The sequence below is a fragment of the Schistocerca nitens genome, chromosome 3, assembly GCF_023898315.1.
Source record: "Schistocerca nitens isolate TAMUIC-IGC-003100 chromosome 3, iqSchNite1.1, whole genome shotgun sequence".
Taxonomy (NCBI): Eukaryota; Metazoa; Arthropoda; class Insecta; order Orthoptera; family Acrididae; genus Schistocerca; species Schistocerca nitens.
Genome location: NC_064616.1, coordinates 809,159,453 through 809,186,221, shown reverse-complemented (window position 1 = coordinate 809,186,221; position 26,769 = coordinate 809,159,453). Strand labels below are relative to the sequence as shown.

At 44.5% G+C, this 26,769-nt stretch overlaps 1 pseudogene; it reads left to right on the top strand.

Moving 5' to 3' along the window:
- Positions 1-4,478: 4,478 nt before the first annotated feature.
- On the top strand, positions 4,479-4,596 carry LOC126250200 (5S ribosomal RNA; annotated as a pseudogene).
- Positions 4,597-26,769: the final 22,173 nt, after the last annotated feature.

The following is a 26,769-nucleotide window of genomic DNA, read 5'->3' as shown; positions in this document are numbered from 1 at the left end:
GTAACATTGCTTGGATTCCCTCAATAGTGAGAATGAGATTAGGCGAATCGAGACCAGTGTAGTTATCGTCGTATCCCTACCCAGGCTTGTGATACTGAAAGAACAGGCGTTGTTGACGATCGACACCTGTCGAAACACATCGAAATATATTCTCTGACAGCGAATTCTTTGGCATCAATTGCATTAGGTATTGTTATACTACCCAACCGGGTTGGAGCAACCTCTGACTGACAGAAACTGTGCAGCTGCGTGTGATGTAGTCGTAGAGCCAAGGTAGATTCCAGATCAGCTTGTGTTTTTGATTATGTTGAATTCAACGGCCTTTAACAGTCAAAGACGATATCTGATCAGTTTCTTCCGATTAAAAGCTCTCTCTATAATTTAAATTCCCACATCTTAAAAAAGTTGCTTCTGTTGCAACATAACAAGCACTTTTGACTGTAACACGTCTTTTCAACCAATCATTTGATTTATATTTATGGTTGCCTTAGAATTCCTTTTGTAGGAACTACTCCTAACCATGCGAACAATTATTAAACCATGATTAATCACAGTGAGGTATTAGGTTTTGTGGTGGATAGTTTCCGTGAGCTAATACTACCAAGGTTTCTATGAAAGCTGTGCTACATCTAATACTACCAAGGTTTCTATGAAAGCTGTGCTACATCTAATACTACCAAGGTTTCTATGAAAGCTGTGCTACATCTGCTTTTTGCTCTTTTTGAAAATAGTCTTTTGAAAGATTTGAGCTTTCTCTGTCGAAGCAAGAAGTAAAAATACCTCGAATCATACAGTTCGTTTATTACATAAGACTTTATTTGAATGATTATATGAAAACACCTATAAAATATGTTGATCACTTTGCAAAACTCCGCGTGTTTGAGGGAGTGAAGTTAACTGTACCATGACTAATCGTGATTCAAACACACGCTTAAGACCAAAAGCTGGAATAAATGCACAAAACAGAATGATTAACGCTATGAATGATCGTAACCCTAACAAGGTGGGCAGCGTATATTTTATCATTGAAAAATATTAAATATGATCAGGGAGGAATCATCTGCCCGAATTAAATACACGATTTAAGTGATCTCTTTAGTTTACTACGAGAAGGCATGAGAATGAACAAGCATCTAAATAAGTCACGAATTCATAAGATTACACACATAGAACGTTAGTTATAAGAAGTAGGTATGTGAATTATCAGATGGGGAAGTTTGTAGGTGAGGGTCAGAATTAGCTGATAATCATATAACTGAGTTTGTGAAATTTAACTCGACCTGCGTACACTTCAGTTACAGTAATTGTTTGTCTCGCCGGAGAAACGAAGAAGCCCATGTAACTGAGAATGCTCTGGCGAACGTGGGAAAGTGAATTTAAATATGACTCTGAATTTCTTGTTCGTTGTGATCCTAACATGCCGAAGCTGCAAGTTATGCTCACCATTATCGACAGTGCAATATGGGCAAATCGGGGACACCGTGTCTGGCTGCCATCAAGTATGTCACTAAAACCCAGTGTGCAGAAGACTCGAACATTGGATCCACTCTGCTAATGGAGTTTGCAGTTCGATTTGAGAGTGGAGCTTGCGGGGTACCGATGCGTTCAGCGCCAAGTCCAGAAACGAAACCCCAATTTTTTAGTCAGTAAAGAACTGACTGCACCCTTATTCCCACCAAGAATCTCGGCAACCAATCCTCTTAAAGTTATATCTGTCCGCCAATGCCGCAGTTGTTTCCCACTAACAAAATATCTCTCCAGGAGGGTGAAACGTTGAAAACCAATAATTTCGATTCCCTCTCCACTTCCCTAAATGAATATCGCATTGCGTGTTACGTCCTCTTGACGTCACACCAATTCCATCAAGCGGTGCCTCCCCAAGCAGCAGCTAACCTCGCATCACAACCCATGGGCAAAGATAAAAAGCAGTGCTCGAGGGCATCTGCCAACTCTTCGGTTTCCTCTAAACCTGAAACAAGTCAAAGCTGTTTTGCCGTGTTTTTAAGCCAGATGAGAGACGTTTATCAGCTGAATGAACTTTTATTAGCGTTGCTCGGATGACTTCTTCCTATTAGCAGAATTCTGTCGTCTGGAACGAATGCTTTCAGCTCGGTCGTCCTAAGTGGATACGTGCAATAAACTGCATATTAGGCTGGACGCCAGTATGATAGCCGAAGCGACTTTCCCCAAGACAACACGAGGGCAGCTTCTACCTATCCATCTCCCACTAGCAGTTCTGCGAAGGCCACGTTTTCTTGCACCACGTACGGTTAATTTCGGCGTGCCACACTTGCGACTCTCCTGTCCTGTATCCTCAGCGCTTCTCGATTGTAATTCTCACCCAGAAAGCAGTTGAAATGGACAGCATCAGGTTAAATTAAGGAACGGTAAAAAAGGAACTTAAATCAGCGCATAAAACTGCTGCAAATCTCATTAATCCGTGTAAACTTTTCTATTATCAAACATTGTCTAGCTGAGGTCACGTACAGTATAATTCTTTTATCAAATATGAATGAAAAGAGAGGAGCTGAACGGCTTTTTTTTTATAGAATCTGATTCGAAATTCATACTGCCCAAATATAATGGCGTCAATCGATATGCAGAACAATAACATTCCGACCAAGTATTTTTTTGTGAACTGAATGGTAAATTTTATTTTAAGTTCTTTAGCATTTATATCTGCATGTTAATCTAGGTCATTGAACATATTATAAAAGTTATCTGTGTGCATACAGAAGTGGCACTCGATGAAGGACTCTGATATCTATCATGATGCGTTGAACAATAAAGTGTGGCCGAGCGTTCTAGGCACTTCAGTCTGGGACCGCGCAACCGTTACGGTCGCAGGCTCGAATCCTGCCTCGGGCATGGATGTGTGTGATGTCCTTAGGTTAGTTAGGTTTAAGCAGTTCTAAGTTCTAGGGGACTGATGACCTCAGTTGTTAAGTCCCATAGTGCTCAGAGCCATTTGAACCATTTGAACAATAAAGAAAATTGTTTTTCTGCTTAAATTACCAATAAGTAAAATTTAAATCGAATTAAATGAATTAAGAGAAGGACAGACGTGACTTAATCTCAGCGTCGAGTGGAGGTCGACAAGAAATGTATGCCACACGTGACACTGTATATCGCTTCCCACGCCCGGGTTCGTTTCCCGGCGGGGTCAGGGATTTTCTCTGCCTCGTGATGACTGGGTGTTGTGTGATGTCCTTAGGTTAGTTAGGTTTAAGTAGTTCTATGTTCTAGGGGACTGATGACCATAGATGTTAAGTCCCATAGTGCTCAGAGCCATTTGAACCATTTGACACTGTATATTCGTTTGACTTAGTTTTGTGGTGGCAACACTGATCCAACCATTTTAAATTTGGAACCAATTATTATGCTACCATGTATTTTTTCTGGAGGTGAAACAAAATAAACATTACTTAACGTTCTTTCTGTTAAGTTTTTAATTAATCATATAACGTCTAGATACTCTCCAAACATCGAGACAGCCTCTAAATAAGACAACGAGTTCAGGATCGAAAAGATAAGAAAGCAAAATATTAATAATCTACCGCGAGAGAACGTGTATAATAACGTATAATACCGCCTCTCTTTGCATCGTAATCCGGAATAACATAGGCACTATACCATCGACTGAAATTTCGTGAGAAGGTCCTGCCGCAACGGAAAATGCCTTTGTTTCAATGATTTCCATCCAAAATCACGTATCATGCCAGCGGCACTCTACCCCCTCCTTCAAGACAATACACTACAGCTGCCCTTTTTTGAATTTATTCGATGTCCTTCGTCAGTCACTTCTGATGCAGATCCCGCATCACGCAGCAATACTTCTGAAGAGGGCGGACAAGCATGGTGTAAGCAGTCTCTTTAGTAGACCTGTCGCATTTTTTAAGTGTTCTACAAATAAATCGCAGGCTTTGGTTTGCTTTCCCAACAACATTCTACAAGGCCTACAATTCGTTGTCTTCAAACTTTTTCGGTCGTTTCCCGCGCTCGTCGTTTCTCACTTCAAAATCACCAGTTTCGAATTTTTCAACCACCCGTAACACTGTGTTTTCCCAAGAGCATGTTCGCCGAAAGCTTCGACAAGCATCCGATGCGATTCTGCAACAGTTTTCTTCAAATGATAACAGAAAACCAATGCTGTCCGCAAAAAGTATGGAACTTGGATTACTGTATGTTGACATTCGTCGTCAGCTGTTACAGGAAGCAGATGGCATTGTAGACGCGGGCTCCCAGGCCCTACACTGACGGCTAGCACCATCTATAGGGAAATTCCGGTTTCAGACTTCTACACCTCTTAGAATGTGTATCCAATCCTACATACTCGCAAGTTTAGCAGTTTCAGAGCATTGCTGGGTTCGCTAGTATCAACTGCAAAGTCTATTTTTAAGTTTTCTTCATCAGGCGAGTTTGTTGCACTAGAAGAAAGTAGAGCTCACGAAATAAAATTTTCATCATTGAATACTACGAGCAACGGCCTTGCCGCAGTGGATACACCGGTTCCCGTCAGATCACCGAAGTTAAGCGCTGTCGGGTGTGGCCGGCACTTGGATGGGTGACCATCCGGGCCGCCATGCGCTGTTGCCGTTTTCCGGGGTGCACTCAGCCTCGTGATGCCAATTTAGTAACTACTCGACCGAACAGTAGCGGCTCCGGTCATAGAAAACCATCGTAACGACCGGTAGAGCGGTGTGGTGGCCACACGCCCCTCTTATGGTTCTGAGCACTATGGGACTTAACATCTGAGGTCATCAGTCCCCTAGAACTTAGAACTACTTAAACCTAACTAACCTAAGGACATCACACACATCTATGCCCGAGGCAGGATTCGAACCTGCGACCGTAGCAGTCGCGCGGTTCCGGACTGCGCGCCTAGAACCGCTAGACCACCGCGGCCGGCCGCCCCTCTTATGCACATCCTCAGTGAAGATGACACGGCGGACGGATGGTCCCGATTGGCCACTTGTGGCCTGAAGACGGAGTGCTTATTCAATACTACACAATAGTTAAAAAAAAAATACGAGTGTCATTCAACAACTAAAGAGACAAATTGGTCTGGAGAAAAAAGCGTTTATTTTTACAAAACAATACTTTTCTACTTTCCAACAATATCTCGTTGAACATTTATGCACTTATTCCAACGGCCGGCCGCGGTGGTCTAGCGGTTCTAGGCGCTCAGTCAGGAACCGCGCGACTGCTAAGGTCGCAGGTTCGAATCCTGCCTCGGGCATGGATGGGTGTGATGTCCTTAGGTTAGTTAGGTTTAAGTAGTTCTAAGTTCTAGGGGACTTATGACCACAGATGTTGAGTCCCATAGTGCTCAGAGCCATTTTGAACTTATTCCAACGGGCTACAAGCTTTTTTATTCCGGCTACAAAGAACTCTTTATCTTGATGTTTGAACCAATTTCCCGCAAACTTTTTCACGTCCTCGTTGTCCTTGAACCTATTCCCACGTAAGTCTCCTTCAGTGCACCAAACAAATGGAAATCACTTGGTGCTAAATCAGGACTGTGAGGGGAATGAGGCAGTACTCCCCAGCCCATTTTGTTCATGGTTTCACGAATTATGAGGACGTGCCTTGTCTTGCTGGAGAATCACACCTCTCCTCTGAGATCCACGACGTCTCTCTCTCATGCCCGGCTTCACTTGTTTAAAAGCAAATCCGAGCAGTATTGGCTGTTCATTGCACGCTGCTCCTCCAAATAATAACAAGAAACTGGACCTTCAGACCGTCAACGTGACTTTTCCTGCTGATGCTTGGGTTTTGAAATTTTTCTTGACAGGTGAGTTGGTGTGCTTCCACTCCATGCTTTGCCTTTTTCATTCTGGCTCGTAATAGTGAACCAAAGTTTCATCACAAGTCAAAATTTTGTTAAGGAAGTGTTCGCCTTCCCTTTCATAACGTTCCTTTAGCTCTATGCACACTTTCAACCTTGTTTCCTTGTGTAGCCGCGTCAACTCCTTTGGGACTCATCTTGCACATGTTTTGCAGTACTTCAGGTTGTTCCAGATAAAGTTATGAACTGTACCGGTACTAACTTGAACCTTATCAACTATCATTTCAGCCGGCCGCGGTGCCGAGCGGTTCTTGGCCCTTCAGTCCAGAACCACGCGACTGCTACGGTCGCAGGTTCGAATCCTGCCTCGGGCATGGATGTGTGTGATGACCTTAGGTTAGTTAGATTTAAGTAGTTCTAACTTCTAGAGGACTGATGACCTCAGATGTTAAGTCCCATAGTGCTCAAAGCCATTTGAACCATTTGTTGAACTATCATTTCCACGGTCACAGGGCGGTAGGCACGAATAATGTCATCAATTCGACTTTCAAGTGAAGGAGTTGAAACTGCAACTGGTCGGCCAGAACGGTGTTCGTCAGTCATTGAGTCGCGACCAGTTTTGAATTGCTCTAACCACATATAAAAATTCGCACGATTAATACAATCTTCGCCATAAACTCAAGGCATTCTACAGTATAAATTCACTGGTTTCTCGCCTTCAGCAAGTAAAAAACGAATAACAGAACGTCGTTCAACTAATGTGGGCGTTTCAAGCGGACTCGCCATCTTGAAATGTATTTTTGAGGTAATAAACAGAACAACGTTGATACACCAGCTGATCATCAGGGCCAATCCCAGTGATGCCATCTTAAAGCCATAAAAGTACCAAACTTGCCCTACTAACAGTTTTTTTTTCCCAGATCAATTACACTACTGGCGATTAAAATTGCTACACCGCAAAGATAACGTGCTACAGACGCGAAATTTAACCGACAGGAAGAAGATATATGCGCCGGCCGGAGTGGCCGTGCGGTTCTGGGCGCTACAGTCTGGAGCCGAGCGACCGCTACGTCGCAGGTTCGAATCCTGCCTCGGGCATGGATGTGTGTGATGTCCTTAGGTTAGTTAGGTTTAATTAGTTCTACGTTCTAGGCGACTGATGACCATAGCAGTTAAGTCGCATAGTGCTCAGGGCCATTTGAACCATTTGAAGAAGATATATGCAAATGATTAGCTTTTCAGAGCATTCACAGAAGGTTGGCGCCGGTGGCGACACATACAGCGTGCTGACATCAGGAAAGTTTCCAACCGATTTCTCATACACAAACAGCACTTGACCGGCGTTGCCTGGTGAAACGTTGTTGTGATGCCTCGTGTAAGGAGGAGAAATTCGTACCATCACGTTTCCGACTTTGATAAAGGTCGGATCGTAACCTATCGCGATTGCGGTTTATCGTATCGCTACATTGCTGCTCGCATTGGTCGAGATCCAATGACTGTTAGCAGAATATGGAATCGGTGGGTTCAGGAGGGAAATACGGAACGCCGTGCAGGATCCCAACGGCCTCGTATCACTAGCAGTCGAGATGACAGGCATCTTATTCGCATGGCTGTAACGGATCGTGCAGCCACGTCTCGATCCCTGAGTCAACAGATGGGAACGTTTGCAAGACAACAACCATCTGCACGAACAGTTCGACGACGTTTGCAACAGCATGGACTATCAGCTCGGAGACCATGGCTGTGGTTGCCCTTGACGCTGCATCACAGACAAGAGCGCCTGTGATGGTGTACTCAGCGACGAACCTGGGCGCACAAATGGCAAAACGTCATTTTTTCAGATGAATCCAGGTTTTGTTTACAGCATCATGATGGTCGCATCCGTGTTGGGCAACATCGCGGTGAACGCACATTGGAAGCGTGTATTTGTCATCGCCATACTGGCGTATCACGAGGCGTGATGGTATGGGGTGCCATTGGTTATACGTCTCGGCCACCTCTTGTTCGCATTGAACAGTGGACGTTACATTTCAGATGTGTTACGACCCGTGGCTCTAACTTTCATTCGATCCCTGCGAAACCCTACATTTCAGCAGGATAATACACGACCGCATGTTGCAGGTCCTGTACGGGCCTTTCTGGATACAGAAAATGTTAGACTGCTGTCCTGGCCAGCACATTCTCCAGATGTCTCACCAATTGAAAACGTCTTGTTAATGGTGGCCGAGCAACTGGCTAGTCACAATTCGCCAGTCACTACTCTTGATGAACTGTGGTAACGTGTTGGCGCTGCATGGGCAGCTGTACCTGTACACGCCATCCAAGCTCTGTTTGACTCAATGCCCAGTCGTAAGAAGGCCGTTATTACAGCTAGAGGTGGTTGTTCTGGGCACTGATTTCTAAGGATGTATACACGTAAATTTCGTGATAATGTAATCACATGTCAGTTCTAGTATAATATATTTGTCCAATGAATATCAGTTTATCATCTGCATTTCTTCTTGGTGTAGCAATTTTAATGGCCAGTAGTGTAGTCTCTTCAATTACTGAATGGTCCTCGTAGTTAAAAACACGAGTTCACCTTTTTTCTTTCTCGGTTCAATTCAAAAAAAGCAATTTTGGGTGTGTTATCGCCCCACAGCGCAAAACGTACGGCACTGCCTCGTACCGAAAAGTATTTCGCCGAAATGTTGGGTCTGGTGTAGATGAGGGCATGCCAGTACTCGGCAGGTGGCTTCAAGCTGAACGCATAAGGGGTGTGACATACGCCCGCGGAGCGGTGGACCTGCCGGCACCAGATGAGGACGTATTTCATAGCGGCGGCAGCTGGCGCCCTTAAAATCCGAAACCGAATTTCGCGGGCCGCGCGCTAACTTGTGACAAATTTCCATTCGGCGCGGCGGAGCACGCGTCGGACGGATTCAATTGCGCAGCCGTCGGGGCCGACGTTGTGTTGGTCAGTTATGAGAGGAGCGGGCGGCAGAATTGGGTGTGCGGTTATTTTGGCGGCGCGAGGACCGCGCGGAAGGCCCGCTGGATCAATAGTCCGCCGCTCAGCTCCCGCGCTCTCATCTGGCGCCCTGCACCTCCTAAGGCGCCACCCCAAAACACTTGCCTCCTTCATCACAACGGCCCTCACCACACCACAGCCCCCCACCACCCTCTTTCCACCGCCAGCGGCAGCGTCTTCGTAAAGCGGGATCGCCCGGATTTGGGCTGGAGACGATATACAACCAGCACACGATATTCCGTTACATATACTGCTAATCAATATCTCGAGCCAGCTCGCTGACCAACGAGTAATCTATGTTAATCGTCTGAGCTACAAAAAGTAATAAAAATTTTTCAGTGTAATAAGAAAACTATTGCTTAAAGTATCTTTGGTTAGTCGGTTAGTTAGTAATTTCATATTACATGGATCATTTGCACGATAAAACAATATTAAGGTAGAACGAGTTATTTTAAATTCATATCACAAATGATTCTTTAAATACGCCTATATGATGATTGTAGGCAAGTTTTTTAATATAAGAACCTAGACATACAGAAGTGAATTTGTGATTCCTACCCCTACCACCTTTTACACATTGCAATAATAGAAATACTCCTGCGGAACATTTTCAGTTTTTTTTCAGATTTTACTTTGCTACATTTTATATCACTGAGTAAGTGATCAAAACTTTGGTCCCAGCACTGTCCACCCTTTTCTGTGCTAAAGACAACCTTAATGTGGTGTAATGAAGTCTTTTTTCTTCTGTTAATGTAATTGTGTACATCATTGTTCATTCTGAATTCGTGTGGATTATTTACAACTAACTGTTACAGCACAGAATAGTAAGAGGAAGAAATTAGAGAAATTTTATTACAACTTATTCAAATTGCCACAGGCCAACTCAAACCATGCCAGAAGCACAGGCGGAAACTGGAAGCGAGCCAGTGGATCAGGTCGTGACACATTACGGCACCTGCCAGGGTGGCCGAGCGGTTCTAGTCTGGAACCGCGCGGCCGCTACGGTCGCAGGTTCGAATCCTGCCTCGGGCATGGATGTGTGTGATGTCCTTAGGTTAGTTAGGTTTAAGTAGTTCTAAGTTCTAAGGGACTGATGACCTCAGAAGTTAAGTCCCATAGTGCTCAAAGCCATTTGAACCATTTGAAACACATTACGGCACCGTCTGTCGAGTGAGGATACGCATTCAGCAGGAAGGAGACCGACCTAGAAAACCAAATGACGCGAGACAAGCATATGCATTATCTCGTAAGACGTGTTGCAAGAAACTCTCTCACAGGAGCACATAGCGAGGAACTGACACAGCAATTAACAGCCTGTTGAGTGAATATTGCAGAATAAGTAAGATACACGCGATCATTATGAACGGAGCCTCGAGTCGTAGCCTCACGCTAGTTTCATTGAAATACCCCAACTCTCCAGCTCTGATCATGAGTTCATCATTGGGATTGATGGAATTCAAAGTAATATCACTAGATTCCACTATTACGATACTATAGTGAATATATGTCCTAGATTCTCCAGCACAGTCTATGAACTACCCGAAGATGACCTCGAGATGATGGACTTCACCTAATGAACTTCATGCTGCTAGCTGCCTACCGTCTGCTGGTGGAGGAACTGACTCTCTTCCAACATCATCATATTGCAGGGTGCTGCTAGCACTAAACTTCAGTGCAGTAGCCAGCAACAGGGTGTCTCGATGTCCACGTTCCTGTTGAACACTCGGGCCCCTCCAGGTGACGAAACCTACTACAGTTATGGAAGAGAGCAACAGACCACACGCCACACGCCACCCCAAAACACTAATAGCGAAATTCTGCATGAACCGCTGAAGTGTCGGAATATCGATGCTGTCGATGACCTCCTGAATGGCTGGTTTCAGCTCAGCAACGGTTTTGGGGTTATTGCTGTACAGCTTGTCTTTTATACAATCCCACAAAAACGAGTCGCAATTGTTCATATCCGGAAAATATGGCGGCCAATCGAGGCTCGTGCCAGTGGCCTCTGGGTACCCCGCAGCCAGGATGCGGTCCCTAAAATGCTCATCCGGGACATCAAACACTCTCCTGCTTCGATGGGATCCCGCTCCGACTTGCAAGAACCACATCTTGTCAATATAGGGTCACTTTGGGTAATGGGAATGAAATCATCTTTCAAAACATTCACGTAACTTTCGGTAGTCACTGTGCCAGCAAGGAATATTGCACCGACTATTCCGTGACTGGACGTTGCACAACACACAATCACCCGTAGAGAGTGAAGAGACTCATCGATCGCCTAATGCAGATTCTCAGTCCCCCAAATGCGCCAATTTTGATTATTGACGAACCCATCCAAATGAAAGTGGGCTTTGTCGCTAAACCAAACCATACTAAATCCCATCATGCCCCTTGGCCAACCGCACAGTTTGAACGTCCTAACGCAAACCAATTAGCATGTGTGACGATTTTATTTCATGTAGTTCAATAACTGTCACCCTGATGCAAAATACGTCAACTTATTGATTTCTCTCTCCCCAAGATCTGCAATGATCCTAAGTTCAAATGTGGCTGAACTAAGTTATTTTATAAGTTCCAAAATGTGCTTTTTCCAGTTTAAATTTTCATCGCTATTGACACCTGAGAATTTTCAAGTTTCCACTCTATTTATTGTTTCCTCACGTTGTGTTGCACTTATGATTGGTGTATTACTGAACAGAACTGAACGTGTTGTGTCTTTTTAAAATTGAGGGTGAGACCAGTCGCAATAAATATTTCCGTGCACCTACAAAATGGCATGTTATGAGGGAGTGCTGAAAGTAATGCCGCCGAGTTTTTTGTTCTGTGATTACATGCTATGCATATTATTCGGTCGACTTTCTCGCTTCGCTGACACAGTTTGCAACACTCTGACGCTAGAGGGCTCCAAATTATGGCGCTTAATGGAGCGGTGTGCAACGTAACTATGTCGGTACGTGAGAACAGCGTGCTGTTATCCCTTAGAAAACTGAAAGCACGAATTCGAAGAGTTTGTCCACACATGGGGAGCCCTCTCCTTCAGCATGACAATGAATGACCACATACAAGCGCTGTGACATCTGCAACAATCGGACGCCTTGGGATCACTGTCATCGATCCACGTGCACACAGTCCCGACTTGGCCCATTTGACTTCCATCTGTTTCCAAAACTTAAACAACACTTTTGATAATTTCACTTTGATAGTGATGAAGCGGTGCAATCAGAGGCCGGCAGGCGAAGACAGTTAAAGATCAATATAGGAGGGAGCTGCAGTTAGAACTCACAGAACAGACCCGCAACTGATGTTGTGTACAATGACACCCTTTAGAACCTGAGGGGACATCTTTCTGCAGAGGCCGGCCGTTGTGGCCGAGCGGTTCTAGGCGCTTCAGTCCGGAACCGCGCTGCTGCTACGGTCGCAGGTTCGAATCCTGTCTCGGGCATAGACGTGTGTGATGTCCTTAGGTTAGTTAGGTTTAAGTAGTTCTAAGTTCTATGGGACTGATGACCTAAGATGTTAAGTCCCATAGTGCTCAGAGCCATTTTTTGTCTGCAGAGTCTAGTGGAGTGGACGTGGCCCGTTTGTAGGAAAAAATGCTGCGTAGTAAATTTAACTTGGCACGATTTGGCATCTTTTATTTCATATCAAACACTTTTTGTATTTGCTTTATGTGTCATCTCAAAGGTATTATGTATCCGACATTGTTACGATACTTTTGAAGCGATTATCTGATAGTAATTTTTGTTGCAGCTCAGCTGATAATTGGTAAACTATTGAATCTCCCTTAGTAGGGACTTTTTTGCCTCCTAACAGTTCTTTTATCTTTGCCAATGATTTATTAACATGAAAAATGCCAAGTTTCATTGTAATATGGAGTCCCTCTTAAACTGTAGGAGTCTGCATAGTTAGCTGGGTATAAGGTCGGAGCAAGGTAATTGGATATCACCTCCAATAGGACTCTACTTAGTACAGCACAGCGGTGATAAAACCAGTCTTCAGAATACTTTATACTTCTTTCCTCTAAACGGTTTGACTGTTTTCTCTGATTGCAATGTTTCTCACTCTTGACAGTTACTCAGTTAACAGGGAGTCGTTTTATCGCCTATTTATTCTGCACATAACAATGGCTTAACGTGTTGAGAACTTGTTTACAGTTTTCCTCACTTTCGTCCTGCTGTTATCAGTAATTCATCTGCTAAGGCGATGCGTTCTCCGAGAACGCTATTCTGATGCTTCGTAAGTAGTACCTGTATTTCAATATGCCAAACTCGTGACAACACACTGATCCGATTCTTCAGTTTCTCCCAGTGCATTTCTTGCTCGAACACTCCATGGGTGTACTGCCGGTCCATAGTGTCCAACGGGCACAATATTTCGTCCATCAGACATGTCGCCATTGTCAGGTGCGCTGACGAGCTGAGCTCTTTTTTTTTGTGATTTCATTCCCCTGCCCTATATGGGCAGGAGAGGGCTGTCAGCGGCACAATTCGCCGCTCTTCAGCCGAGTGACATGACAACTAAAACAAGATTAAAATGCTACATAGATGAGGCGATAAAAAAGGGGAAGGTAGGATGTGGTTCGTTACAGGTGTTGCAGGAGGGGGGAGAGGTGTGGTTGGAGCAGTTCTTGAGGAAGTGGGAAGCTTTGCAGTGGGGAGAAGTAGGGGGATTCTTGCAGACAGAGGTAACATGGTCATTGTACGTGAGGCAGCGTTGGCAGTGGTAGGATTGGACTGGGGAACAGGAGGGGTCGAACTGAGCTCCTGAGGCGGGTGGCCGTATTAAATCCCCTCCCCTCGCGAGGCGTTCTCTCCGCGGTCCGCGCCCGCGCGTCAGCTCTCGCTGAGACGCTGGCGTCGGCGTCTGTGATCGCGTCGGTGTAATTGCCTCGTCCGCCCTAGTCACCCCTTCGTTTCCTTTGCTGAGCATCTGTTTAATTAGACTCAATGCTGGTTCCCATGCCCTGCTGAGGGTGATGAGTCTGTCCCTGGTACGAATTTCAATAGCCTCCTTAACTACGCTGTCCAGCATATAGATGTCTGTGCCAAGACCCTGGTATGTTGGTAGACCATTTCGTGATTTTCGGACAAGCAGTGCTCTGCGACCGCCGACTTGTTGGGGTACCCAAGTCGAGTGTGCCTCTGATGTTCTCGGCAACGATCTTCGATGATGCGCACTGTCTGTCCAATATAAGTCTTCCCATATTGACACGGAATCTGGTATATGCCGGCCTTCCGCAAACCGAGATCGTCTTTGACACTTCCCAATAATGCTCGTGTTTTATTTGGTGGGCAAAAGACGGTTCCTACTCGGTGTTTCCTCAAAATTCGTCCTATTTTCCCCGATAGTGCGCCAGTATACGGTATAAAGGCAGTGGCTATCTCCTTCTCCATGACTTCTTCCGTCTCCACACACACTGCACTGTAGAGGTGAGGAGTCTAATTAGAAAGACGCTCAGCAAAAGAAACGAACGGGCGACTAGGGCGGACGAGGCAATTACACCGACGCCACCACAGACGCCGACGCCAGCGTCTCAGCGAACTCTGACGCGCAGGAGCTCAGTTCGTCAGCGCACCTGACGATGGAGACATGTCTGATCGCCGAAATATTGTGCCCGTTGGACACTATGGACCGGCAGTACACCCGTGGACTGTTCGAGCAACACGCTGAATCGTTTATACCAGGTCTTGGTGGTGACCTTCTCTATTTCACTACTGAGGCATTCCATGTCGTCTGTCTGTCTGTGCAATAATTTTGAAGGCTGTTACAGAAACACCTGGGACAATTCATTTTCACATTAATCGTAATATACCACCATAAATTATCAAACACTCCTGTTATACCAATCATTATGACTAAGAGTATTTTACCTTCTGACGAGTTGACAATATGAAGTCGATTATTTACTGCATCGGTAAAGGAGTCTGTCCATCTCCGCAGATGAGCGGTCAGCGTGTGACTGTGAGGTGGGGCGTCCGGTTTCTACTCCCGTTACTGACACAGACTGTTTCCTCCGATGGAAAACTAGGATACTGAGCTCCGACTTATTAAAACAACAGAGGAGCTAAGTGACTAAGAAGCAACAGCTCTCCAAATTCGGAAAGCCGATAACGGCTAGAACAGCAGTAGGCTGACCGTATACCAAGCGGTATCCACTGATGCCAATGGGAGAGGACGACAAGGCCGCTGATCAGCGTTGCGTGGTCCTCAGAAACCGATAACTCATCGCCGAGTTACTCTGCACTGGAGTTCCCTTTCTGAAACAGTATTGCAGGAGCCTAATGCAATCTATCTACATGGTATCCGTCTAGCGGCTGCAAAAGAAATTCTCCCTAAGTGTAGTTAGAACATATACCAAGCAAATCGGCTACAAGCATTTGGCTCTCTACAAGCTCTGTCTTCCCCTTTCCTTTGTATGATATATCGTATACCTTTCATCTTCGTGTCGTCTGGAAGCAAGATCCCTTTTAGGGACTGATGACCACAGATGTTAAGTCCCATAGTGCTCAGAGCCATTTGAACCCTATTAGGCAGTGCACTATTGTCTGTAAGTCTGTTGCCGTCATGTCATCTGGTTTTCTCAAGACTGACAACGCGGCGGTTTTTACTAATTATTAATGTATTTACGTAATTTGTTGTTCTTACCATTTTTACCAACCCTAAGATCTGTTCTTTACACATTTGTAGTTCTGGCCTACGATGAATGATTACGCAGTCTGGTCCATTTTTCGTCAACGCTGAGTACTAGACTACTAGACTCTATCTCTCTCTCTCTCTCTCTCTCTCTCTCTCTCTCTCTCTCTCTCTCTCTCTCACACACACACACACACACACACAAACACACACACACTCCCACTCTCATGCGAGTCGCCCAATGTGGCGTCAAAAGACTTGTAACTCGGCGGCCGAATATCCCCAGGTGTGTCTCCCGGCCCTCAATATTGTACGATCATTTTCATTTTTAATTATCTCCCCCTCCCTCCCCTCCTCACTCTCTGGCTACACACACACACACACACACACACACACACACACACAAACACCAGAAGAAAGGAAGCTTTAACGTCCCATCGACGTCGAGGTCATTTAAGACGGAGCATAATCTCCGATTGTGTCAAGGATGGGAAGGAAATCGGCTGTGCCCTTTCGAAGGAACCATCCCCGTATTTGCCTGGAGCGATTTAGGGAAATCACGGAAAACCTGAATCTAGGTGGCCGGACGTGGGTCTGAAACGTCATCTTCCCGAATGCGAGTCAAGTGTGCTAACCACTACGCCACCTCGCTGCGACGCGCGCACCCACACACACACAGAGTGTGTGTGTGTGTGTGAGAGAGAGAGAGAGAGAGAGAGCAGCCAGTCAGCATAATGATAAACAGGTCACGTGGTTAAAGCATAAAAAGGATATCGTATCATCAGTTTATTTGTAAGTGCAATTACAAACATCAGCCTGACAATGCTATGGCTACTGCAAGTTCCTCACAATTTTACTGAAACATTTCTTAGAATTAAGCAAGACTGTTTCAACCACGGTGTACGTAGGTTTGAAGGTAGCTTCCTTGAACGTGCAATAACTATGCTTATGTAACTTAAGTTCACAATATGCGTTAGTTTTAGCTGTAATTTGCTATTTCGTTATATTTGTATGTATTGTACACGTAGACTGGACGCCATACCGTTAAAAAGTTAACGGCCGTATTCGCTCCAAAATTTACGACCGAGGCATAGCTTTCCCGTAATGGCGGAACCCATTGCCGCGCAGCCATGAAACGGCCCATCCACCTGCAATAATTTTGGTTGTAACGTAAATCCTGCGACGCTCGATTACCTGTATCGCACCTTTCCAAAAGCGTTCTCGGCACGAGCTTAATTTGAAAGCATAATGAGGATCGCTATGTTTGTCCGCATTTGAGCTCATCGAACATGTCCTTCAATTTCTGGAATATTTGTAACGACGTTAAGACAGTAAATCTCTTACACTCGCTCCTTTGGCGATAGGCTCCTCCAAAACGTAACAGCTGCGCGTCACCAAATAAAGCGATCTATCGGCTGTGTAAATAATTCTTTGAAAAATTGTGATTTATGGCGGTGTGATATATGATTACAGCACCAAAGACAAAAAATATGTAGACCACGTCGCCATTATATAAATGGATATTAATGAGTCCCATTTATTGCCTTTTTGACATCTAAATATGTAAAGAGATTAATTTAGATTTGTGATGTTCATCAAGAGAACGAATTCTTCGCGAAAATTTGAAAAAAATAATTTTTTTTTCTTTGGAATGTATTCATGAGAATACTGTATCAAAATGTAAACGAAACCAAACATTTTTTTCGCTGCAAGAAGAGCTGCATGGAGTACCGTCTTCGAAGAACAGAGTCATTTATCTTAGATGCAGTCTGCTGGCTGCAAGACGTACGTACCAGTGATAGTATAAACGGTATCGGCAGAGCTGATCAATGAAAAGATGAACATGGAAATTACTTTGTGAAACATGTCCGTGACACTGGAGGAAAAATTGCGGCGCACATTATTTTTCTATAGTTTATATACTATCGCTCGTCTTACGGAGGAATTGTTATCATTTTTGTCAGTACGTGGTATACTGAAGGTGCCGTCACTGCATGATAACGGAAGTTTTAAAATAGCTAACTAACAAGTAATTTGAAAACGTTTTAAAAGATTTTATTGCTCCTTACCGTTACTGATTTCGAGCATATTGTTCACCGTCGAATTACTACATTTCATGTGTAGGACCAACTTTTAATAAGCTGATAAATGTTTTAAGTGTTATGGTGCCAACTGAACTGTTCCGTTTTTTCCGAAAATTTGCATTTATCGCGTAGCGCGGAGTATGACGTTGAAACATTCATCAGAGTATTGCACGCTTTTGTCAGTCCTAGCAGGAATATTTCAAGCTACCAACTTGTGGTATTAATGTGAGACCATACTGTTTAGCGATCATATGCTAATGGTGAGCCACCCTACTTTTTTCACTTGTTCGCATTTCAGCATAACAGCTGAATTCCACATCACCGATGCTCTGCCTAACGTACTCATATCTAGGCCTCCCTCCCCAATTCTTTCTTTCTACCATCTCATCAACTACGGTTTACAGAGACTCTTGTCGTAAAAGTTGCCAACATTTCTGTACCTTCTGAAACGTCCCCTTAGAAAAATTATACATGACTGTGCTTAAACTGACACTCAATATTTTTTAGCGCAACGCAATCTGAGTTTCAATAATCCCTACAAAAGAATGGCCTGACTAAATTAACCTATACGTTTCACAAACTTCGTTTTGTTACTTTCTTTATTAGACTTTCTTTTCTCATCGAACGTTGGATGACGTCTTAATTCCTTACTAAATCAATCCACATAGTCTTCAGCAATCTCCAGAAACACAACTTTCCAAAGGCTTCCAGTTGTTTCATTTCTGTCATTCCACTCCCCGCGCCACACTGCCTTATTTCGTACAAATAGAGAGCTGCACTCCAAACACAGCTTTTCATTGATCTCTTTGTGGTCTCAAGACGTTAAATTTGAGAATGTTAACAGCTGTTTCCTTCTGAAAATTTTATTAATACACTGCATGACTAAGCTGTGAAACATCCAGAGGGGAAGGAGGAAATCAACTGAAAACTCACTGATTGACGGTGAATGTGATGTTATTTGAGTGAGTACAGGATCGAGTCAGATTTACAAATAACTTGGCAGTATGAGCCCACATACTAGCACTACGTTGCAGTCACTCTGGCCTGGTTGCAAGTACTTTTTCGATTGGGAAGAGTACCACAAAGTCGTTTATCCTCTCCTGAGACAAACGTGCAAAATCGCATTGGAGGTACGACTTGGGAACGCAGGGTATCAGTGATGTATCGTTGTGCCGTCATAGTACCCTGAGCAATACACCTGTGAAAAAGTCATAACCGATGGCCCACCACACCAATGCAGAAGGCATAGCACCGCTGTGCCCCTCCGAAACATTGTAAGAAAGGGATCTCTCCCCAGTTGTTCTCGGAGGGTAGTCGCAGATGTGAACAGGTTACGATGGGATCTGTGAACAACGACGATCGTCTCTTGTGGTGGTCACACGTGGTCGACCGGAAGCTTGACAGCGAGTATGGCTACGCTCATATTCCCACGCAGCTGAACAGCGGGCCACTGTTACATCTAAATGCCAAAAAAAATTAATATCTTGCGCGATTCGAACAGCCGGTGAAATGGAGGCCTACATTGCGATTGTTTCAAACACTTTCAGGAGATACACTACTGGCCATAAAAATTGCTACACCAAGAAGAACTGCAGATGATCAACGGGTATTCATTGGACACATATATTATACTAGAACTGACATGTGATTACATTTTCACGCAGTTTGGGTGTATAGATCCTGAGAAATAATTACCCAGAACAACCGCCTCTGGCCGTAATAACAGCCTTGATACGCCTGGGCAGTGAGTCAAACAGAGCTTGTATGGCGTGTACAGGCACAGCTGCCCATGTAGCTTCAACACGATACCACAGTCCATCAATAGTAGTCACTGGCTTATTGTGATGAGCCAGTTGCTCGGCCACCAGTGACCAGACGTTTTCAATCGGTGAGAGATCTGGGAAATATGCTGGCCAGGGCAGTCCGTACAGGGCCTGCAACATGCGGTCGTGCATTATCCTGCTGAAATGTAGGGTTTCGCAGGGATCTAATGCTAGTTAGAGCCACGGGTCGTAACACATCTGAAACTTAACGTCCATTGTTCAAAGTGCCATCGATGCGAACAAGAGGTGACTGAGACGTGTAACCAATAGCACCCCATGCCATCACGCCAGGTGATACGCCAGTATGGCGATGACGAATACACACTTCCAATGTGCGTTCACCGCGATGTCGCCAAACACGGATGGGACCATCATGATGCTGTAAACAGAACCTGGATTCATCTGAAAAAATGACGTTTTGCCATTCGTGTACCCAGGTTCGTCGTTGAGTACACCATCGCAGGCCCTCCTGTCTGTGATGCAGCGTCAAGGGTAACCGCAGTCATGATCTCCGAGCTGATACTCCATGCTGCTGCAAACATCGTCGAACTGTTCCTGCAGATGGTTGTTGTCTTGCAAACGTCCCCATCTGTTGACTCAGGGATCGAGACGTGGCTGCACAATCCGTTAAAGCCATGCGGATAAGATGTCTGTCATCTCGACTGCTAGTGATACGAGGCCGTTGGTATTCAGCACGGTGTTCCGTATTACCCTACTGAACCCACCGATTCCATATTCTGCTAACAGTCATAGGATCGATACGATAAACCGCAATCGCGATAGTCTACGATCCGACCTTTATCAATGTCGGAAACGTGATGGTACGCATTTATCCTCCTTACACGAGGCATCTCAACAACGTTTCACTAGGCAACGCCGGTCAACTGCTGTTTGTGTATGAGAAATCGTTTGGAAACTTTCCTCATGTCAGCACGTTGTAGGCGTCGCCACCGGCGCCAACCTTGTGTGAATGCTCTGAAAAGCTAATCATTTGCATATCACAGCATTTTATTGCTGTCCGTTAAATTGCGCATCTTTAGCACGTCATCTGCGTGGTGTAGCAATTTTAATGGCCGGTAGTGTAATAACATAACCTCACAAGAGTACGCAGTATCTACGTGACCTTTAGGCTTGTCACTGAATATCGGACGCTGTTCACGCCCCTTACATGCCATACCGGGATTCAGGACTGGTAACAACGCTAAACACGAACAACGCTAAGGCGCTTTGGTGGCCGTCCTACCAGATTCAGAGGATAGCAAATCATTTACGTACGCGCTGGTGGTGTGTACGTTTACGAAGTTACATTGATATCCGACCATTTTTTCTCGTTGTTTCTCATTTTCCCGACTGTTTATGTATTTATCGCATCATTCTACTTTATCTGTTCTACTTCCAAGATAGTAGAAGTCGTCCACATCTACAAGAATCTCTTGTCCAAGTTTAGCTTTTAACCATGCAGCACATCCACAGCCACTTGTTGCGCTCTCCAATACCGCAGCTTTCCTTTTGATAATGTGCATATTATAGCCATTAGCTAATAAACGTTTCATTTCATTAGGCGCCCGTCTGCGTTCCCGCTAAATCTGGGTCGCTACTGCTGTTCTGTCAGCAAACCGGTCAATGACAAATAACTCCTACATGGAGATAGTCCTTTACATCTTCACTGCATCTTCTATACACTATTTACACTGAGGTGACAAAAGTCTTAGAACACCGTTTAATATGGTGTCGGACCACCTTTTGCCCGAGTAGTGCATGCACTTCACAAGTCATTGGAAGTCCCCTGCTGAAATATTGACCCATGCTTCCTCCACAGCCGTCCATAACTGAGGAAGTGCTGCTGGTGCAGGATTTTGTGCATGAAGTAACCTCTCGATTATGTCCCATGAATGATCTATGTGCCACCATATCATTTGCTCCAACTCTCCAGAATGTTGTTCAAACCAATTGCGATCAACAGTGGCCCGGTCACATGGCACATTGTCATCCATTAAAATTTCATCGTTGTTTGGGAACACGAAGTCCATGAATGTCTGCAGGTGGTCTAATGTTCGGTTCAGTTGGACCAGAGAACCCAGTCCATTCCATGTAAATACATCCCACACCATAATGGAGCCACCACCAGTTTGCACAATGCCTTGTTGACAACTTGGGTCCATGGCTTCGTGGGTCTGCACCACACTCCAACGCTACCATCAGCTCTTACATGACTTCGTTGGGTCTGCACCACACTCCAACGCTACCATCAGCTCTTACAAGAAATCGGGGCTCATTGAACAGGCCACGTTTTCCAGTCGTCTAGGGTGCAACCGATATGGTCACGACCCCAGGAGAGGCTCTGCAAGCGATGTGCTGTTGGCGAAGGCACTCGATTCGGTCGTCTGCTGCCATAGCCGAGCAATGCCAGATGTCGCCGTACTGTCCTAACGGATACGTCCTTCGTTGCGTTCCACAATGATTTCTCCCGTTATTTCACGCAGTTTTACTTGTCTGTTAACACTGACAAAAAATGCTTCAAATTGCTCTGAGCACTATGGGACTTAACATCTGAGGTCATCAGTCCCCTAGAACTTAGAACTACTTAAACCTAACTAACTAACCTAAGGACAACACACACATCCATGCCCGAGGCAGGATTCGAACCTGCGACCGTAGCGGTGGCGCGGTTCCAGACTGAAGCGCCTGGAACCGCTCGGCCCCGCCGGCCGGCTAACACTGACAACTCTACGCAAATAACGCTGCTCTCGGTAGTTAAGTAAAAGCCATCGGTCACTTCGTTGTCCGTGGTGAGAGGTAATGCTTGAAATTTTGTATTCTCGGCACACTCTTGACACTATGACACTATGGATGTGGCGAATCGCTGGATTGAAACGGACGAGCCAGCCAGTCTGCAGACCACCAAAATCAGCGGCCTGAAAGCTTCACCTGGAGTCCAGATAATTAACAAAATTTTGCAACCCCGGCCACACTCGTTTCGTAATCAGCTACAATAGAGGGCAGATCCCTCCTAAATTTGCTTCTGCCTGCTTATGAAAATATAAAATGCTCTCAGTTAAAACGTGTCGTATTGTTATTTCCTCACCATGGGGATCACCGACAGGGGGTCTTCTCGCCGGAGGAGGAAGCTCTGGGTAAGTGGGACAGAAGGGACGGACGGATATCCCACAAAGAGAGTGGATTACCCTTCCATCTATGTAGCTGATACCACAATGTGTAAGGATGGAAAACATTGTATTCCATTCTACATTATCAACAGCCTTATTCAGTTCTGTGAATTCAATGCGCTACGGTCGCAGGTTCGAATCCTGCCTCGGGCATGGATGTTTGTGATGTCCTTAGGTTAGTTAGGTTTAACTAGTTCTAAGTTCTAGGGGACTAATGACCTCAGCAGTTGAGTCCCATAGTGCTCAGAGCCATTTGAACCATTTTTTTGAATTCAATGTACGTATCTTTCTTTTCCTAAAATCTACTTAACTTACATCTCGAACGCCCCTGCTTCTCCTGAATGCAATGTGGTCATCGCCTAATCTATTTTTACTTTTCCCTTCCATTTATCGACAAAGTACGCTCGTGAGTCTTGTGTGTCAACTGAGTGAAGGACCAAAGCAGTGCAGAAACTGGCCGCCGACGTCTGGTTAACAACGCTATTGCTACGTACTTCTACCGGAGCACCGCAGATGAGGATCTTGTGTAGAGAAATCAGCTAAGTCCGTGAAGCAGTTTACACGGATTGTAATATTATAATCTACTCGTGTTAAATTCCTAAGGTTCACTGTTCAGCTTCTACACGTATTTCTTTGCTTTGATAAATATTAAACTCAACGTTCAATATCGTTTGTCTTTCACTGGCATTTATTTATTCAATTGTGAGTACATCGATTGATGACTGTCCGACACCCAACACACTAAAGAAGTAATAGTCCGTACAAAATTATTAATTTCTTCCAAGAGGTTTTTGTACAGAATTCGACACAAAGACGTGTCATCAGGCCCTAACAAATGAAAATCGCTGAGTAGCAAACAATATTCATGTTCAAAATGTTACGTGCCGTATGTATACCAACTTTTGCTTCAACTTAAGGACACGGAGGTGCCGTGTACTCACGTGACAAGGCGATGTCAGCACCTGACAGAGTTTCAAAGGTGCCTCGTTATGGGCCTCCATTTGGCGGACTACATCTACATCTATATCTAAATGGATACTCCATAAATCACATTTAAGTGCCTGGCAGAGGGTTCATCGAACCACCTTCACGATTTTCTATTATTCCAATCTCGTATAGCGCGCGGAAAGAACGAACACCTATATCTTTCAGTACGAGCTCTGATTTCCCTTATTTTATCGTGCTGATCGTTTCTCCCTATGTAGGTCGGTGTCAACAAAATATTTTCGCACTCGGAGGAGAAAGCTGGTGATTGGAAGTTTGTGAGAATATTCGGTCGCAACGAAAAACGCCTTTCTTTTAATGCTGTCCACCCCAAATCCTGTATCATTTCAGTGGCGCTCTCTCCCATATTTCGCGATAATACAAAACGTGCTGCCCTTCTTTGAACTTTATCTATGTACTCCGCCAGTCCTATCTGGTAAGCATCCCACACCGCGCAGTGGTATTCTAAAAGAGGACGGACAAGCATAGTGTAGGCAGTTTCCTTAGTAGATCTGTCACATTTTCTAAGTGTCCTGCCAATAAAACGCAGTCTTTGGTTAGCCTTCCCCACGACATTTTCTATGTGTTCCTTCCAATTTAAGTTGTTCGTAATTGTAATACCTAGGTTTTTAGTTGAATTTACGGCTTTTAGATTAGGCTGATTTATCGTTTAACCGAATTTTAACGAATTCCTTTTAGCACTCATGTGGGTGACCTCACACATTTCGTTATTTAGGGTCAACTACCAGTTTTCGCAAAACTCAGATATGTTTTCTAAATCGTTTTGCAATTTGTTTTGATCTTCTGATGACTTCATTATTCGATAAACGACAGCGTCATCAGCTGCTCAAATTGTCTCCCAAATCGTTTATATAGATAAGGATCAGCAAGGGGCCTATAACACTACCTTGGGGAACGTCAGAAATCACTTCTGTTTTACTCGACGACTTTCCGTCGATTACTACGAACTGTGACCTCTTTGACAAGAAATCACAAATCCAGTCACATAACTGAGACGATATTCCGTGAGCACGCAATTTCACTACAAGCCGCTTGTGTGGTACAGTATCAGAAGCCTTCCGGAAATCCAGAAATACGGAATCGCTGTGAAATCCCTTGTCAATAGCACTCAACACTTCATGTGAATAAAGAGCTAGTTGTGTTTCACAGGAACGGTGTTTTCTAAACCCATGTTGACTGTGTGTCAATAGACAGTTTCCTTCGAGGTAATTCATAATGTTTGAACACAATGTATGTTCCAAAATCCTGCTGCATATCGACTCGCAATATTGAGATTAGTGGGACATTCGGATGTGGCAGTAGTCCGACGTTGGACTGCGTGGGGACGTAAGGGCTGACATACTCATCGTAAAATTTCGTATCGACCACCACAGGGCAGATTGTCGTATTCTGCATTAAGCACATCGTAACTCCCTTTACATCTGTGCCTGCCACATGTAATGGATTCGCTGGAGCATTCTATGCCACTGGAATGACTCTAGCGGCATTTGGACAAGAGAATTAACGTGCCGTGTTTCGGCTGGAGTTAACATCACAAGAAAAACGGCTGCGTTTGGAGTGATGCCGTGACAGCGAAGTTTGGACTGCTGATGATTAGCGTCGCATTGTGTTCTGAGATGAATTGCGTTTCTGCACAACACCAGGATACTGAACTGGGGAGAAGTACCATTGCTCGAATGTTTCGGAGAGGCACATTGCTGGCGTCATGCTGTGGGGTATGACTTCACGTTACGGCTGGTAGTCAGTTACGGAACTCTGACGCCAGAACAACATGCCATGGACATCCTGCGACCTCTTATCTTACCTCTCATCTGACAGTATCATCGTGCCATTTTTCAACAGGACAATGCTCGTCCATGTGCGGAACAATCTCGGACGTCGATTCCGTCTAAGTGTTTGCATCGATGATATCAAAGAACAATTACAACAACTGTGTGCCAGCTTGTCTCAGGAGAAGATGCAACGGCTTTATAACAGCCTTGCTAACCGAATAAGTGTATGCATGTAGGCCATATCATACTGATATGTCAGCCCATACTGCCAACTTCTTTGCATATTTGACTCGATATTATAATCACTGAAACAGGATCACATACGCTCTCAACCCGTGAAGTTCACTTTCGTTTCCTTCTACTTTCCTGGGCGCGTCACTTTTTTATCAGGCAGTTAATAATGGAAAGACTCAACTACGTTAATGACATCCTCGACAGAAATTTAAAGACATAAAGTAAAGAAGAAATACCTCAATGGAACTCTAGAGCTCGGTCGTATTCCTACTTTAATATACTGAAGTATGGCTTGAGTGCTAACGAAATGAAAAGAAAGACGATTAAAACCCCTACAAATGAGGTATTTTAGAACAGTAAAAGAGTTTCAGAGAAGGGGGCAAGAAAAAATTTAGAAATTAGAATGGAAAACACAAGAGATTGCATAATGGCCTAAAAATTAATAATTTGTTTACATACAGTGGCCCATCTGCGAGAGTGGAAAGGATGATGATAATACCAAGGCTGTCACAGCGGCAGTATAAAGGGCATATCGTAACTCACTACACAGCTTAATACGTGATTAAAGGAGACTTTCTTTTTACTTATTTTTTTCTTTGTTCCAATGGTTCAAATGGCTCTGAGCACTATGCGACTTAACTTCTGAGGTCATCAGTCGCCTAGAACTTAAAACTAATTAAACCTAACTAACCTAAGGACATCACACACATCCATGCCCGAGGCAGGATTCGAACCTGCGACCGTAGCGGTCGCTTGGTTCCAGACTGGAGCGCCTAGAACCGCACGACCGCTCCGGCCGGCATTTGTGTGTGTGTGTGTGTGTGTGTGTGTGTGTGTGTGTGTGTGTGTGTGTGTGTAGCTTTCAAGAATACCTGTGACGCCGCGCATCGGAACTGTTTTTGGGGGTTTCAAGCAAAAGGTTTTTTTTCTTTTCGCCCGAAAACGACCTTACTATACGTTTGAGATTAAATTTCGACAAAACTTATTATGTGTTACACCCCTTCTCCCAGAGATACCTATGACTTAAAAATCCAGATTCATACATTTGAACAAGAATACGAATTAAAATATTAGGAAACCTTCTTCTCTACAGTCAATAACGGACATGATATTGAAACCTGGATTTAAAACGTAAATAAAACGTATTAATCCCTGTTAAATATGACAAAGAACAGAGACGTCTCTAGGAAAATCTAAATTTTTATTTTATTTATTTCTATACGCATATTTAAGTCATCACACAACCTATTTTC